Source organism: Juglans microcarpa x Juglans regia, chromosome 8D (assembly GCF_004785595.1).
Source record: "Juglans microcarpa x Juglans regia isolate MS1-56 chromosome 8D, Jm3101_v1.0, whole genome shotgun sequence".
Taxonomy (NCBI): Eukaryota; Viridiplantae; Streptophyta; class Magnoliopsida; order Fagales; family Juglandaceae; genus Juglans; species Juglans microcarpa x Juglans regia.
The window spans coordinates 23,305,650-23,323,305 of NC_054608.1; the positions used below are offsets into that span (position 1 = coordinate 23,305,650).

The following is a 17,656-nucleotide window of genomic DNA, read 5'->3' on the forward strand; positions in this document are numbered from 1 at the left end:
ATAGCTGTTCAGTTCTCTGTAGACTAGCTAAAAGGTAGGGTGATAGGACCATATATAGAAATGACTACGATATTTGGGTTCAACATGTTCTTCTGAGTCGGGATAATCATTATACTAATTTTCGCAGAATATTATTAGAAATGTAGAATTACGTAGGAAAATTACCTTTAGTGATTCCAATGATCTACAAAGGATTACTTGAGATAGCTTTTTAAAGATTGTCTATTGACTAGGCGTGCTAAATAGGGAATGTTTGTGATTGATTAAATACAAATCAGTCTGCAAGACAATGTTGCACCGTGGTATCCACAACCTACAGAAGTTGAAATAAGCTAAAATTTATTTATAGGTCTTGACAAATTATAAGGTTGAGGAAAATAATAACCAAAGAAACTGCATTACAACTTTATTTGCAAGCGTTGAGAAATAAGTTTTAATTTCTCAATTTCTAATTAGAACTGGAACAGTACCAGCACTAAAGAAGTGGAGCAACGCTTAGTGTGTCCATGGAGGGACCCGAGCATGAGCCACTTAGGGTGCAAAACTGCAGGTATATCAGATTACTAATATATATATTTTCTTATTAATGTTTGGTTTTTTTTCATGCTACATTCACTATAGCGGATATACGTATATAGCCATTGATAGGCCATACACAAAGCCTGAATGAGTTGAGGCGTGTGCACGAACCTCTCTACCAATTGCAATTTGCCTTTACAATAAAGTTAATGTGAATGCAACTTGATATGGGATTCTAATGTACGTGATATTAAAACATGATATAAAGTTTACCTGGTCTATTTTGGCCAACAAAATCCTTGAATATTTATAAGAAAAAAATATTGATTGGAGGAATTCACTGATTTTTTCTGTTATATATGTGAGGGCATGTGTTCAGTCTATCCGTGGTTTTGCTGAGGCTTCCATGAACACTACCTATGAGAAAAAATGGCCACTTTATCTTAGCACAAAGAATACAATTCTAAAGATGATGGAAGGTATGCAACCTGATCAGTGTTTTGATTTTGAACTTTCATTTGATTAATATTATTTGTTTTCAACATATTAGATGTTATTATGTTAAAGTGTTCTTGGCCTCTTGTTCCCTCAACATATGTTTGATGTTTGCTTTCTTTCAATGAATATTCAAAGACATGTTTCAAGAAGTTTATGAGGCCAAGTGGAAATCAAAGCATGAGTGTGCTGGCATATGGTGAGTGTCAATCTTTTATTTAAAAATGATGGTTTGTGTGTGTTACCGTTTTATTCACTTGGTTACTTATACTATCAAATTACAAGGTATGAACACCGACTCATTGATGATATGGTGGCTTATGCTCTCAAGACTGAAGGAGGTTATGTATGGGCATGCAAGAACTAACATATATATGTCCAGAGAGATTTCTTAGCCCAAGGTTCGTGTAACAGATTGCTCATGACATCAACGGAGAGAGTTTTCTTTATTCTGTGCTTGGATCTAAACATCTTATTGTTGCCCATTTTAATGTTGAATCTAGCATTCACTGGTTGGACTTGATCACTAACTTCTAAACACATGGTGCAGGGTTTGGATCTCTTGGATTGATGACGTCTGTACTGGTGCGTATTCTGTTTAAGTGTTTTGATTTCTTGGGATGAGAGCCTTGTTCAGTAGAGCATATATGCTTAGATAACAATATTCTGCCATAAATACCATGTTATGCCAAGTCTTCTTGAATTTTTTGTATTTCTAGTGTTTGGGTGCTGATACAATAGTTATATGTATAGAGCAATCTCTGTTGACTAGGAATTGATATTACCAAACACAAAAGCAAAAAACAGAAGTACCCAATAAATAAAAGTGAAGATTGGGTAACTAAGAAGTAGAGAGAAACCACGAGAAGAATACGGATCATGGCAGAGATTCAGCAACTAAAATTTGCCATTGAGAGAGACCTGGAGAGACTGAAGAATGTTAAGGTGAGAAAGAGAGATCAGGGGTGATATAATTATATATGGAAACAGATATATATGGTGCTATGTATTCCTTTTTTTTCTTGTTTGAAGTCTGTAATTTGGAGGGTCAGACGTGCGCACGATTTTAGCTTGCCTTGGCAAGTTTGGCTTTCGGCTCTGACCTCTAAAGAGGTTTTAAATGACTTTGGATTCTTATATTCTCATCGATCGCCCTAAATAGCTTTCTTTCAATTGGAATGTCTTATTCAAACACACTCCAACTATTCCAATTTTGCGTGATTATAATGCCCCAAAGACCACTTTCTTCATTATAAAGTAAAGGGAAATCCCACCGATTGGTTTAATATTAAGGCCAGGAGTAAGCAAGTTGGGGATCCCAAAATTTAAGGTATGTACAATAACTTTATATCCCTATTGAAAAGAGATGCTCATTTAATCTAAATAATTGTTGTTATTATAGTATTTTCTATTTCTAGTGCAATTTGCAAGGACATGCATATCACTAGCTAGGATGTAGACGTTGCTTCTATTTAAAAGGAAATAGAGCTGATCAGGGGTAAATTACCCTATAAATTGTCGAATATCATGTAGATGCATGTTCTTGTCAATAAAGTTTTAGAGAAATGCTAATGATCTGCAAATACTGATCAGCTGATGATAATTTACACCATAAACCTATATCGCAGTAGTCATGATTGATCTTCTTCTATTTAATTTTTGTAGGAACTCTTAATATCTCATAATTAACTTTATGTTAACATATCATGTAACACCCCAAACCCGGGTGGCTTGGAGAATTACTACCTATCACTTATAAACATGTTTCTCAACACAACTAAAATAAATCTCTAAAAAACTTTATTAGCAAAACTCAATCTCATGTCTCTAAATAAACACCTTGAAAACTCCACAAAGTCATTACAGCAACAAAAATAAACTAAGGAGTCCACAATCTCTCGGTAGTCATAACAAACCAAACTGATAATTTCATAAGTTTTACTAAACCCAAGATATAATTAAATCTAAGAGACATTAAATCTAATGGACATCAGAATTCCTTCTTTTAACATCCTCTCCTCAGCTTAATCATGCTCACGAATCTAATCCATGTCCTCAGATGGACTCTCCACATCATCTGAAAATATTATGAAGATAAGGGGGTGAGTTATCAACAACTCCGTAAGTAGATGACATATGCTAGCGTGCAAACATAAGCATTTACAAAGTACAATATGCAGAACAAAATATTTTACAACGTTATCATGCATAACAGAACATGTTTTCACAAGTAACAGAGCGATGGTTTTAAAACAAGTTAACCCGTAGTACTTTGACATAACATAAATTGAGTATCATCATCACATCAAAACAGAGCATCAGACAGAGTAGAGACCATATTTCACCCCCGTGGTAGGATTGTGCTAACCCCGGCGGCCAAACCAAGCAGAAACAGAGGTGAAATCTTTCTTTTATTCTTTTCGGAGCCCCGAGTGTGCACACAGGAAAGACCACAATAAAACCACTTTGTTTCCAAAGTGAGTGCACTCAGAGACAGAGAAGTTGGTACCAACCCAAACAGAGCAGAGCATAACAAAGCAGAGCAGAGACATATACAAAATCAGTACACCATGCTAAAGGTTTTCAGATGCCATATCAAAATAAAACAGAGTACCAAAACATAATCAGATCCTTCTCACACACCGAAAACAAAAGTCAAAGCATCTTTTTAAATCAAAGCACAATTTTTCAGATTCTCAATATCGCTCTTTTTCAAATTTCAAAAACAGCATGACAAAATTTAGCTCATGTTTACACAATACATGTCAGAAACTATTTTTCCTTTTTCGTACAGATTTCATGAGTAATGCATATAAGCGACCAAGGTTGGTTTTTCCCAAGTTCTCATTTCATCACAAAATATGCAAAGTTTTCATAAAGTCAACCTCAATCTCAATAATTCATATAAAACCTAGCATAGGAACCCCGCTTACCTGACTCCTGCAGCGTATCATCTATGCCTTGAATTCGACCTCTAATGATCTCGTCACCTATTGATAGAAACAAAATATACACTAAGTGTTAAAAGGCCATTGACGCAACCTCAATCCAAAATAATTAAAACTCATGATTCCAACCCTCATTGGAGCAAAATAACCCAACTCAAACAACCAAATACTAAACTGAACAGCTCCCACTTCAGTCCAAAATACCATATTTCAATTTCAATAATGACCAATACATCCACCAAAACCCAATGTCAACTCAAAATAATCAATAAATCACACCCATTTTAGCAACCCATAACTCCAAGCAACCACCAACAATTTAACTAAAACAACATTACACATTAACCATTTCTCTCCGTTCATAACTCCACAAAAGAAAAATCCAACACTTCTAAATGTTAATCGGCACCCAACAAGACTCACTTCTATATATTTCTAAAACACCAATCCAACAAATCAAATTTTATTCTTCAAGAGAGAAAAATACCCAACGAAGTGAAAAACTTACGGTTGAAGGCTCAACGTTTATGAGAAAACCGAGTGGAACGCGTACTCACTGCACTGCAACAAACACAAGGCGTATGGGAAAGAAAATCCACCAAAACCACGGACTGCACTTTAAAAAAATTTCTATTCAATAACCATTTTAAGTAAGAGGAAGAGAAATGTGAAATCTTAAAAAGGAAAATAGAAAAGAAGAGATTTACCCACTAGAGAAGCTCTCAGCAACCAAGACTGAAATTTTGTTTTACCCAAAACTGCACTCCAACAACTACTGAGCAATAAAGGGACAAGAGAGAGAGAGACGCACAATCTGCAGCAATAGAGGGACGCGAGAGAGAGAAGCACACTAATATGCAACAATGGAGGGATGTGACACAGAGAGAAACCGATTTTGAGGGAAAGGAAAATGATGAAATGTTAGAGCATAAAACTCGGATTCACGAACAACCCAAACAAAAAGAAGAGAAAAATTGGGAAAGGGAAGGTGGGTAACGGGTGAGAGAGACATCTAGAAGTGGGGCAAGAGAAAATCGAAAGAGAAAGAGAGGGAGAAAGAATCGGGGGAGGTTGAGGAAGAAGGAGAACTTATCCCAAAATGGCGCCGTTTCAACTCTCCAAGAAAAGGATGGGCCTTTGTGCACGGGTCTGGGCCTCACATCGCTGGCCCTTACATATCATATAGCCTGTACGCGTATATATAATTAATTTGTCTGTATATTATTAACTATATATTATGCGCGCATTACAGGGCACAAGTGCAAGCCCTATAAAGCATTGGTAAAAGTGACATAAGTGTGTGAGAGAAATATATATCAAGCGTTGATTAATTTTGAAGTTTTGTTAGTGGGACGACGTTATTCGGATAGAATTGTCCGCTTGTACGTACTCCCATTAATATTACTAATTTTCCCTTGATTAATACAACAAAAACAAAAGGTAAAATCGATAACCACATACTACTTTGTGATATTCGACAACAAGAGTAGTTTGGAGTACTACTCTTCTAAAGTATTTTTCTAACAGTATTTCAATTTTGTAGATTTTAATATATATATATACATATGTAAGAAGCTGGCTATACTAGAATTATTTTAGTCCCTAATCTTACATTTAAGATCCTGCAGATATTAAAAACATGGGTTCTTTTCTCTAAAGTTTTGGCAAAGAATGTTTCTCATTCGTAATTAGTACCCTTTTTTAAAGCTATGTTAATCTAAAGAAAGTTTTTATTTTTTTTCCTAGATCTCTTTGTTCACGATCACACTATCACTATTCATGAACATAGCAACTGCCCATATTCTTAAATATTAGTACCAACTCTGAGTAATGAGTACTGCTGGCTGCATTTAACCATCAAGTGGTTAACCAAGCCAGTACCAGTACTAAACCCAGAAAGGATAAGCTAGTGTAAATTGCAAAACAGATGTTCTTTAATTAGGAAGATACAAATTACACATGTACGTATGTAAAAGGAAATTAAGGAAAGAAAATGATGAAAATTAATAGATCTAATAATTTATAAGGCCAAGTGGAAATCAAAGTATGAGGGTGCTGGCATATGGTGAGTGTCAGTTTTTATTTAAAAATGATGGTTAGTGTGTTAGCGTTTTATTCACTTAGTTACTTATACTATCAAATTACAAGTTATGAACACCGACTCATTGATGATGTGGTTGCTTATGCTCTCAAGAGTGAAGGAGGTTATGTATGGGCATGCAAGAACTAACATGGTGATGTCCAGAGTGATTTCATAGTCCAAGGTTTGGACCTAAACATATTATTGCTGCCCATTTTAATGTTGAATCTGGCATTCACTGGTTGGACTTGATCACTAACTTCTATTACATATGGTGCAGGGTTTGGATCTCTTGGAATGATGACGTATGTACTAGTGTGTATTCTGTTTAAGTGTTTTGACTTCTTGGGATGAGAGCTTTGTTCAGTAGAGCATATATGCTTAGATGACAATATTCTGCCATAAATACCAATCGATGGCCAACTCTTCTTGATTTTTTTGTATTTCTAGTGTTTGGGTGCTGACACAATAGTTATAGGAAAGTACAAGCATAGGTGGGAGAGTATGGTCATAACGATTAGGGACACAAAAGCACCAGAATGTTGTAATACACTAGAATAGGCATTCGGATGAAAACAAAATGAGATGATGGCATCTGTCTCTACTACTCTTTACCTTTTTCTCTTCCTTATGTATGTATTTTTTACTTACTAGTAATATTAATTAGTTTCAGGTGTGTCCAGATGGAAAGACCATAGAAACAGAAGCTGCCCATGGTACTGTTACACGGCACTATAGGGTTCACCAGAAAGGAGGTGAACCCAAGACACACAGCATTGCCTCAATATTTGCTAGGTCACGAGGGCTTGCACACAAGTATATGATATGGTTTTGTTGATCTGCAGACTTGGGTTCTGCAATAGATACTTCAACTATTATGCAGATTGCAAGTTTCACAAGGGGAAAAGAAAGGATGAGTATTAATTACTTATGTAGAGTAAACATTTGTTGTACAAGGATCTGACAATGTTTTGGTTGACAGGGCAACGCTGGATGGGAATGCCATGAAGTGGATTTCACTGAGAAACTAGAAGCTACTTGTGTTGGAGCTGTGGAATCTGGGAAGATGACCAAGGATCTAGCTAGTCTTATTTCCAGTCCTAAGTAAATGTGTGTAGAGGAGGTCAATGTTCTATTTAAGATGATTTCTATTTCCATGGTGGTAATATACCATTACACATCGTGCAGGGCCAATAGGGATCACTATCTGAATATTGAAGAGTTCATTGATGCTGTTGCAATAGAACTTAGAGCAAAACTTTCAGTCTGAGCATAATAGCTGTATGTAAACACATTATTATTCTTCTTTGCACTAGAATGGTGTTTATACAACAGTTACTATCTTTCTTTTAATCTGTATGTACTAAGAGATAAATATATGATATGAAGTTTATGGGAGTTTATTTTGGCCTACATCATCTATTTTTTTCTACAAGACTGGTGGCAAGTGCTATAACAATGGGAGATAGATGCTTGTTATTGCATTAACAGCTAGAATACATTACCCTGCTTTGTTAAAAATTTTACCTATAAAAAAAAAAAAAAGTGAGAATACATCGGTAAGATTAGAAGAAATTATTTTCTTTTGCTATTGTAGTTGGACCGTAAGATTGTGTTGTTGCTCTTGGTTTTCTAATCTCAAGATCAATCTCAATCTCTTATCTTACTTTGTTGCTCCTTCCGTGTTTGAGTTGGGGAACGGAGTTTATTTATCTGTGTGCTCTTCCCACCATTGGTTGTTTTTCTTTTTCTCTTTTCTTTTTGACCAAAATCTAAACCATGCATATGAGTCCTATCTGTAATTCCAAATTAAAAGCAACTAAAACCCATACATGAAGATTATTGAAACTCAAAACAGAGAACTAACCTTTATATAAACTATTCAGAGTGCAAGAGAGAGGACCTATGAGAGTGGTGACGCCATAGACGAGTTCGTGGACAACTCTGACTGAGAACCGTGCGAACCCCTTTGATCAATCCTTGTAAAGTGTCTCAGGCTGGAATCCATGGAGGGATGCAGTGAGGTGACGCCATGTTCCGTCTTGGTAGGAGCTTGGGGTCCAACCATAGGAAATACAATCCACGACGTCAGCGAAGTTGGAAGCTCCACCAATGTTTCTAGGGTTGAACGTGGTGGATGCAAGTCGTGGGAGTCCCTCCAAATGGTGGACGCCGACGAGGATGATTTGCGAAATTCTCGGGAAAACTTGAGACTCCTTGCAGAGATCTCTGTAAAATTATCTCCCCAAGCCCTAATTTACCCAATCCACAAGCATCAGTTACGGGATGTGGCCAACAAATGTGAGAAAATACGAGAGATTTCACCTTCAATTTGGTAGATTTTGGTCTGAGAAGGTCGGCAATTTTACCGCATGAAATGAGAGAGAATCTATTCCCACCAAGGTTTTGTCCAAGATGCAATCAAAGCTTTTACATGTCTAATATTTGGGCATTTTTTTTTTTCGATGAGTTCTTTTCGTTGGAAAAGATACTTATTACAATCAATTAGACTGAGTCGTAGTGATGTCGATGCAAAAAGTAATATCTTATGTAACGGATCTATTTTGTGACATCAAGCAAGTATTTTTCACCAGCATTTACCTTGAAAAACAAATTGATAGAAAAATATATTTTATGATGTAGTGTGAGATGAGTTCATTATCCGAACCATAAACACACCTTTAAAAAAAGTGGGACCGTGTAAATATTCTAATATGGATGGCACTTTTTACGATGAGCCTAATTTGCTTGAATTGGCACCAAAATCTTTGGCCTATTAATTGCTCTAATTGATCAAGCATTTCTCAAAGGTACGATTTTTTGCACGAAAACAGAGACAACTTTCTTATTTAATAAAAGAAAATTTCCGAAACATTTATCATAATTTTCTAACCATGCAAACATTTGTAATGTGTATAATGTTTAGAGAAATGTTAATATGTCGTTTGGGTTTATTTTTTTTTATTTTAAGTGTTTATATATTTTATTTTATTTTTATTTTTTCACTTAATAATTAAGGAATTCATTTTTAGTATATTGATGTATTTTTTTATTTTTTAAAAATAATTAAATATATTATAAAAAAAAAGACAAATTTGTGCCGCAGCCTAACACTACTCTTACCATTTTAATTGCAAGCTCTTGCATCGTGTGATGTGTCATGCATTCTAAAAAGAGCATAGGATGTAGCTCGAGACCAGTTTTGAGAAGAACAAAAAAATTTATTTATTTATATTTTTAAATATTTTGTTTAAAAAATATTTACAATATGATTAAAAAATATTTTCTTAATTATTAAATAAAAAAATTATTAAAAAACTGTCAGAAAAAAAGCTCGAGACCCATTATCGGAATCCCAAACATTACAAAGGACGTTTTTCACAATTAAAGCGTCATAATTTCAATCTCATAATTACAGCCACCAAGGAAGGAAACACTCATTCAACAAAAGTCAAGTTTATCATACTGGCACTGTGAATTTGCTTGTAATAATTTGCTTACACGTGGTGTTTGCATAAAACACGTTCAGTGTGTATCACTAAACTCAGTAAACTTTTGATCACGACCTCGACTGATGCTCTATGATAGGTTGAAGATTTCGTTCACTTTTACAAATTTTTCATGTCAAATTATTTAATTTTCAAAATTTTTATATAAAATAAAATAAATAATTTAATATTTTAAAATTTTAAAATAAAAATAATATTCAAAAAATATACTATAATAATATTTTATCTCAATTTTTAATTTTTATTTCAATTTATCTCATCTCATCTCATCTCATTTATAAAAACAAACAAAATGGTAAGCTTTAGATAGTGTGTTGAGATGATATGAGTTGAGATAAAAGTTAAAAGTTGAATAAAATATTGTTAAAATATTATTATTATTTTGATATTTAAAAAAGTTGAATAATTTATTCTATCTTATGTGAGAATTTAAAAAAAATTATAATGATTAGATGAGATGAGATGAGATGAATTGAAAATAATTATGAATCCAAACGGGGCCTAAAAATTAAGGCCAAACACTATAAAATTTACATGCGTTTTATAGGCTGTAGATTGATTCTATCCAATTTCACAATCTCCCTACTTTTAATTGTCTTCACCTTCTTATTTTTCATATGTACGTAGCAATCAGCTTGGAATGAAAATGATGAATATTTTAGATGAATTTTCAAAATTGAATTCAATTAAAGTTTCAGAATTTTAAATTATTGATCATTGAAATATTTCATCAATAAAAATAGTTGATTTAATTAGATAAGACAAAATGTATTGTCTCTGTCTTTATGCAAAACATAACCTTAACTTTAATTTTTGTTCTCCAATTGAGGTTCGTCGCCTGGAGAGCTAAGGTATGGTTTGGATAGTAAAAGTGTTTTTTTTTATTTTATTTTATTATTATAATTTTTTTAAATTTTATATAAAATATAATAAAAAATAATAATATTAAAAAATAATATTCTATTAATATTTTATTCAACTTTTAATTTTTATCTAAAATTATCTTATATAATCTCATTATTTAAACCACACCTAAGGCTTATGTACGTTTATGGTCCAAGCTCCAAGCAGTTGTGTTTTTTGTATCTTAATTGGCCAAGTGGTTCGGTTGTCTAAAATGTCTGCTCCGTTGAATATTTAAAATTGAAAAGTATTTATATTTATTGTATTTGGATATTGAGATGAAATGAGATGAAAGTATCTCTCTAACCAAACTGGGTCTTAGCCTAAAAAAAGCACAATGCATTATTGTCTCTAGTGTATGCACAAAACACATTGAACGTATATTACCAAACTTTGAACGATCTTAACTAATAATTCTGTGATAGGCAACTTGGAATAATATAGATACGTATTTAAGGTGTAAGTCTGGTATAAGGTTTTTCAAAAAAGTGGGACCATCATGACAAAATGATTTGTTTTCATATGGGTCCCACTTTTTACAATGAACAATGCTTGCAAACTCTAGATTTTGTATAAATCACTTTCCAAAATTCAAAACTTGAACAAAAATATCGATTTAGTGAAGCCCCAAAAAATAACAATCTAAAAAAAATTACCCCAAATTTTTTATTTTTTATTTTTTATTTTCATTCAAGGAAAACATAGATTAAGAGGCTAACCCAAATCTTTGGCATCAATAACATTATTAAATAAGACGACTCGTGAAGTACTTGTAATGATGCTCACTAACCATATATAAGTACACCACCTGCGATATGCATTTCAAATAAAATTTGACAAGTCGGTTCCATGTCTAATTAAAAATATTTATCGTGTATTATCAAAAAAAAAATATTTATCGTGCAGAAATATCTACGCTTCAAAAATATTTATCTTAATTTTATAGATTCTTTTAAATATATTTTTATTCTAATTTTTAGATTTTTTTTTTAAGGGTGTTGACATGGCATGACGTGTCAAGTTCTGACTGGTTAAACTAATTTCGAATCGATGAATTGATGGTAGAAAGACAAGAGGACTTAGTTATAAAAATTTGCATACTCATTGCGAAAATTATAAATAATTTAGATCCGATGGAATGATTTACAAATAGACTTAGGTCTTGTTTGGATGTTGAGAAGAGATGAAAATTTTGTGAATAGTAATAATTATAGTAAAATAATTTGTAAATAGTAATAAAATTGTTTGAGTTAAGATGTTTTATATGATTTTAGAAAAAGAGAAAAAAAAATTGAATAAAAATATTATAAAATTAAAATATTGCTAGAATATAATTTTTATTTTTAGGTTTAAAAAAATTAAATTATTTTTGTATTTTATTTAAAAGCTTTAGAAAATTATAATAATTAAGTAATTATTAGATGAAATAAAAATAAAAAATATTTATATTTATGATATTTAAATATTGATTAGCAATAAGACACAATGCATTATTGCTTTCCTTTCCTTGAAGACTTGCTTGATGACTCCGTGATAGGGCTAAAGACTTGGAGTCAATGCTTTCGTTTCCTTCCAGCCAAACCAAGCCAGTATGTGCATGTCTGTGTGCGTCTATATAAAATTAAAAAATCGACCCAATTTTTTACTATTCACATAACCTCTATACATCATATTTTTTTTAATTTTTATTATTTTTTTCTTTTATCAAATATTTAATATATGAATAATAAATAGAAAAATTAAATTAGTTTAAAAAAAATAAACTCAAAAAAAAATTTAAAAGATATTAAAAAATTTAAAAATTTTAAAAAATATCGTGTGTGGAGATTGTGGAGGTTATGCACCATTGCTCATATAAATATATATATATATATATTTATATATATATATATATACACTGCCAGCAATGACGGCAGGGCATGTCATATAGTATAAATTTTTATTTTATTTTTATTTTTATATTTTTTTGACATATTTAAATATTTTTTAAAAATAAAAAAAATGCATCAACACACTAAAAACTAATTATTTAATTATTAATTAAAAAAATAAAAAAAAAATTAATATATAAAAAGCCAAAATGAGTGAACAAACTCAAACGATATCCTAACATTTTCCATATATATATTTAGTCTACACATTCGAGATTCCGTCTAAAATTATTTCTAGTCTCATCATTGCATTGTTTACTAATTTCTAGTCAATAGAAATTTATTAAAGAAAATGATACATGAACTGATGCTTCTAGATAATTTTGACCGAGACTTTATTTATGTGTTTAAATTTTTTTTATTTAATAATTAAAGAAGTGATTATTAATAAATTTGTATATTTTAAAAAAATATTTATCATGTATTATATAAAAAAAACTATTTATCGTGAAGAAATATCTACACTTCAAAAATATTTATCTTAATTTTATAGATTCTTTTAAATATATTTTTATTCTTATTTTTAGATTTTTTTTTTGTAAAGGTGCTGACATGGCAGTTATATGTCATGTGTCAAGTTCTGATTGGTTAAACTAGTTTCGAATAGATGAATTGACGGTAGAAAGACAAGAGGACTTAGTTATAAAAATTTGCAAACTCATTGAGAAAATTTATAAATAATTTAAACTCGATAGAGTGATTTACAAATAGACTAAGATCTCGTTTGAATATTGAGAAGATATGAAAAATTTGTAAATAGTAATAATTGTAATAAAATAGTTTATGAATAGTAATAAAATAATTTCAGTTAAAGATGTTTTATAAGATTTTAGGAAAAGAAAAAAAAATAAAAAAAATATTATAAAGTTAAAAGATTGTTAGAATATAATTTTTATTTTGAGATTTTAAAAAAAAAACTTTACTTTATTTAAAAGTTTTAAAAAATTATAATAATTAAGTTATTATTAGATGAAAAGAAAATTAAACATTAAAAAATATTTATATTTATGATATTTGAATATGGAGACTACCTTCAGCAAGAATGCATTATTGCTTTCCTTAATTTCCTTGAAGACTTGATTGATGACTCCGTGATAGGGCAAAAGACTTGAGTCGATGCTTTCCTTTCCTTCCTGCAGCCAAACCAAGACTACAGAGTACAGCCTACAGCCTATAATATATAAATATATATATATATATATATAATAATCTACTCAATATCATGAGGTTCTATCCTATTATTATTATTATCATTATATATATTTATATTAGCAGCTACCAATTTGAAATCAATTATATTAGATTCTTTGAAATTCGTGCATGACTGTTCCATGCGTGACAAAGAGATTATAGCCATCAGGATCGAGATAAAAAAGGCCATATGGTTGAAGGCTAAAGCATATGTTCCACAACAATCCACTTAAACAGAAAAGTAAAGCTTCAGTACTATGGCTTACGCAATGCATCTTAGGATTCTTGATTCAATCCGAAATTGTAAACTCTCTACATTGCTCCCACCTAAAAGACCCGTCTCAGCTTTAACAAGAGGAAAAGGTGGCAATGTACTTCATCCTTTTCAAAGAATGGTCCCTGAAGAAAACTCAAGTATTGACTCTACTATCATCCGACGAGCAGCAAATTACCATCCTACCATTTGGCATTATGATTACATCCAATCAATAAGAAGCGAATATGTGGTAAAGTGTGTGGTTTCTATTTTTTTTATTGTTTGTCTCAATAGTTTTTATAATTGTTGTTGGTTTATTTGAGAATTGGTTTATTTGTAGGGGGAGTTATTCACCCGAAAGATTGATACGAAGGGAGAAGTAACAATGATGTTTCACAAAGTGGTGGATCCTATAAAGCAACTTGAGCTAATTGACACTTTGTAAAGACTTGGAGTATCTTACCACTTTGAGGAATGAGGATATTGGAAAATAAACACATTATTAATCATAATGGTGATGTTTGCGAGAAGCAAAGTTTATATGCCACTGCTATTGAGTTTAGACTCATGAGACAACATGGATATGATGTACCTCAAGGTAAACAACACACTAGTAATGCTTTGACAAAAATAAATATCATATTGATAAACCCTCATTTATTTTTAACAATTGGTGAGGATTGTTGATTGCAGAGACTTTCAAAAGTTTCTTCAATGAAAAGGGGGATTTCAAAGAATGTCTATGTGTTGATATTGAAGGAATGCTTGCTTTGTATGACGCCTCATTCCACTTGAGAGAAGGCGAAAGCATCTTGGAGGAAGTAAGAGATTTTGCAACCAAACATCTTAAAGAGTATGTGGATCAAAGCAAAGATCAATATCTTTGTATGATGGTGAATCATGCCCTAGAGCTTCCATTGCATTGGAGAGTGATAAGGTCTGAAGCAAGGTGGTTCATTGATGCATATAGAAGAAGAGAAGATATGAACCCTACCTTGGTTGAGCTTGCAGAACTAGATTTTAATATGGTACAAGCAGTTCACCAAGAAGATCTAAAAGACGTGTCGAGGTAAAAAGACATGTTTATCCCCATTTTATAACTCGGATCTTAGCCTAAAAAGCTACAAGGAGATTTAGGGCATGTTTCGATACTTGGAGAATTTTAGAAGTTGTGAAAAGTAGAGTAAAATGATTTGAGTAAAGATGTTTTATAAGAGTTTTGGGAAAGAAGAGAAAAAAAGTTGAATAAAAATATTAAAAAGTTAAAAAATTGTTTTTATTTTGAAGTTTGTAAAAATTATATTGATTTTTGTATATGAATATTGATTAGGTAATGATTTGATCAAAAGATTGAAAATTTGAAATTGAAAAGTATTTTCTGTTTGAGTAACGAATGAAATTTTATGAATTCTCATGTTTGCCAAACATCCCCTTACTTTATATATATTAGATTATAAGAGAGGAAAGAAAATGCAATATATGCTTTATTTCTAAAACTAATATTATTTTCTTGTCTCGTACAAAAGGTGGTGCAGGAGCACTGGCCTTGGAGATTTGAGCTTTGTAAGGGATAGAGTGGTGGAAATTTTCCTTTGGGCAACAGGAGCATTATTTCAACCTCAATTTGGACATGAGAGGAGAATTTTAGCAAAGCTGGGTGCATTGTTGACAATAGTAGATGAGGTCTATGGAACTTTAGAAGAACTGGAGCTCTTCACAAATGCTATTGAAAGGTTTGTATTAATGGCAGCACACCTTAGATACTTCAAATATGGCTGCTTATCTTTGATGCAAATACTTACATATAATTTGTTCATGTGTTCTAGATGGGATGTCAATGAAATGGAACAACTTCGTTATTATATGCAAATTTGTTTCCTTTCTGTCTATAACACGGTTAACGAAATGGCTTTTAACACTCTCAAGGAAAAGGGATGCAACATCTTTTGGTACATGAGAAAGGCAGTAAGGCACAGACTTTCTTATTCATCACTATTTACCCTAGAACTTATTATCTATTATAACTCTTCTAATTCATTGATCCACCACAAATCTTTTAGTGGGCAGATACATGTAAATCTTATTTGTTGGAGGCAAAATGGTTTTACAACGGATATACACCAAGCCTTCAAGAATACCTTGAATATGGATGGATGACAGCAGCAATAGCAAATATATTGGTGCATTGTTATTTTTTTGTCACAAATCCCATAACAAAGGAAGCATTGGATTCATTGGAAGAGTATTCCGATATAATTTGTTTGTTATCATTCATTGTGCGACTTGCAGATGATCTCGGAACATCTACGGTTTGCAAAACATGCTATATATCCTAATTCTTTTATCAATAATTTATTGGGCTACTTCACATGAACATAGGATAACATGTTTTTATGTCTTTTGTAACCTAGGATGAGTTAAAGAGGGGAGATAATCCTAAATCAATCCAATGCTACATGAACGACACTGGTGCCAGTGAGGAAGATGCTCGTCAATACATGAGGTCCTTGATTAGTGCAACATGGAAGATAATTAATGGAAATCGCATTGCAAGTTCTCCATTCTATGAAACATTTAATGAGATCGCAACCAACATTGCAAGGGTGTCCCAGTTCATGTACCAGCATGGAGATGGGCATGGCATTGTAGACCGTGAGACTACGGACCATGTGTTAGCGTTGTTTATTCACCCCATTCCCATAGCTAAGAATTGATGAATGATTGGCTAAATCATATACATCTTTCCACTTTTTTCCATGTTTCTTTCTTATATTTGGAGACTGGATCATGTGTCAAAGGTAACTAGCTTGTCTTTTTACCTCATTAATAATACCGCTTCTTGCGAAAATAAATGATGTACAAGTCTCTTGTTTCCGTTGGAAAGAAATACAAGTTTGATCTCTATAATATTATAGATATATTGAATGTTGTTTCCAGACATATCCGCACACGATGCAGATGATCAAGCCGAATTGATTTCTGATTGCATGCATGTAACTATTTTTACGTACTTTTTTATTGTTTGTCTCTGCTGTGTTTGCATTATCTGGACTTGACTGATGAAGAGAAACATTTGTTGGAGTTAGTATTTTTAATAAATAGTTTTTTGTAATGTCTTTTTAATGTTTTCAAACGTGGTTAACAATGATAGAATATTGAATAATAGTGAATAACAATGATAATAGGTAAATAATAATAATAATAATAATGAGGCATTCTCATGAACTAGACTTGAGTGGTTATTTATTTATTTATGTATAATGTTATAGCCACCGCTACTCTTCCCCTTTTTCCTTCCCGCTTGACGTGGTATACCACCATGGCATGCTGTCTTTTTTTTTTTTTCTTTACAGTTTTCTTCTCGTTGTTTTTTTTCTTCCCACGTCGTCTTCCCCATTTCATTTTGTCTTCATCATTCCATTTCATCTTCCCAAATCCCCATTCCATTTCGTCTCTTTGCAATTTGTTTTCCTTTCGCTTCCCCTTTTTTTTTTCCTTCCCATTTCGTTTTCCCCCTCCAACCTTTCATTTCTTCTTCCCTCAAACCCATTACAGATTCGCTCTCCTCTGATTTCATCTCTCTGCATTTTTTTTTCTGCATTTTGTCTCTCTGCACTTCGAAGCCACTCTACATTTCATTTCTCTGCAGACTGTCTCCCATCCAAACCCCCAATACTGGCACATATTTGCAAGATTCAAACCATAAATCCCTGTTTCTAGCCATTTGTAAAAACGAAAATGAAACGGGTTGGAGGAAGAAGAAATAGGAAGAAAAAAAAAAGATGCAAAAATGAAAAGAAAAGAAAAAGGAAGATGAAATGGAG

At 32.2% G+C, this 17,656-nt stretch overlaps 2 pseudogenes; both read left to right on the top strand.

Moving 5' to 3' along the window:
• Positions 1-506: 506 nt before the first annotated feature.
• Positions 507-7,312, top strand: LOC121242316 (annotated as a pseudogene).
• Positions 7,313-13,833: 6,521 nt separating this feature from the next.
• Positions 13,834-16,546, top strand: LOC121242317 (annotated as a pseudogene).
• Positions 16,547-17,656: the final 1,110 nt, after the last annotated feature.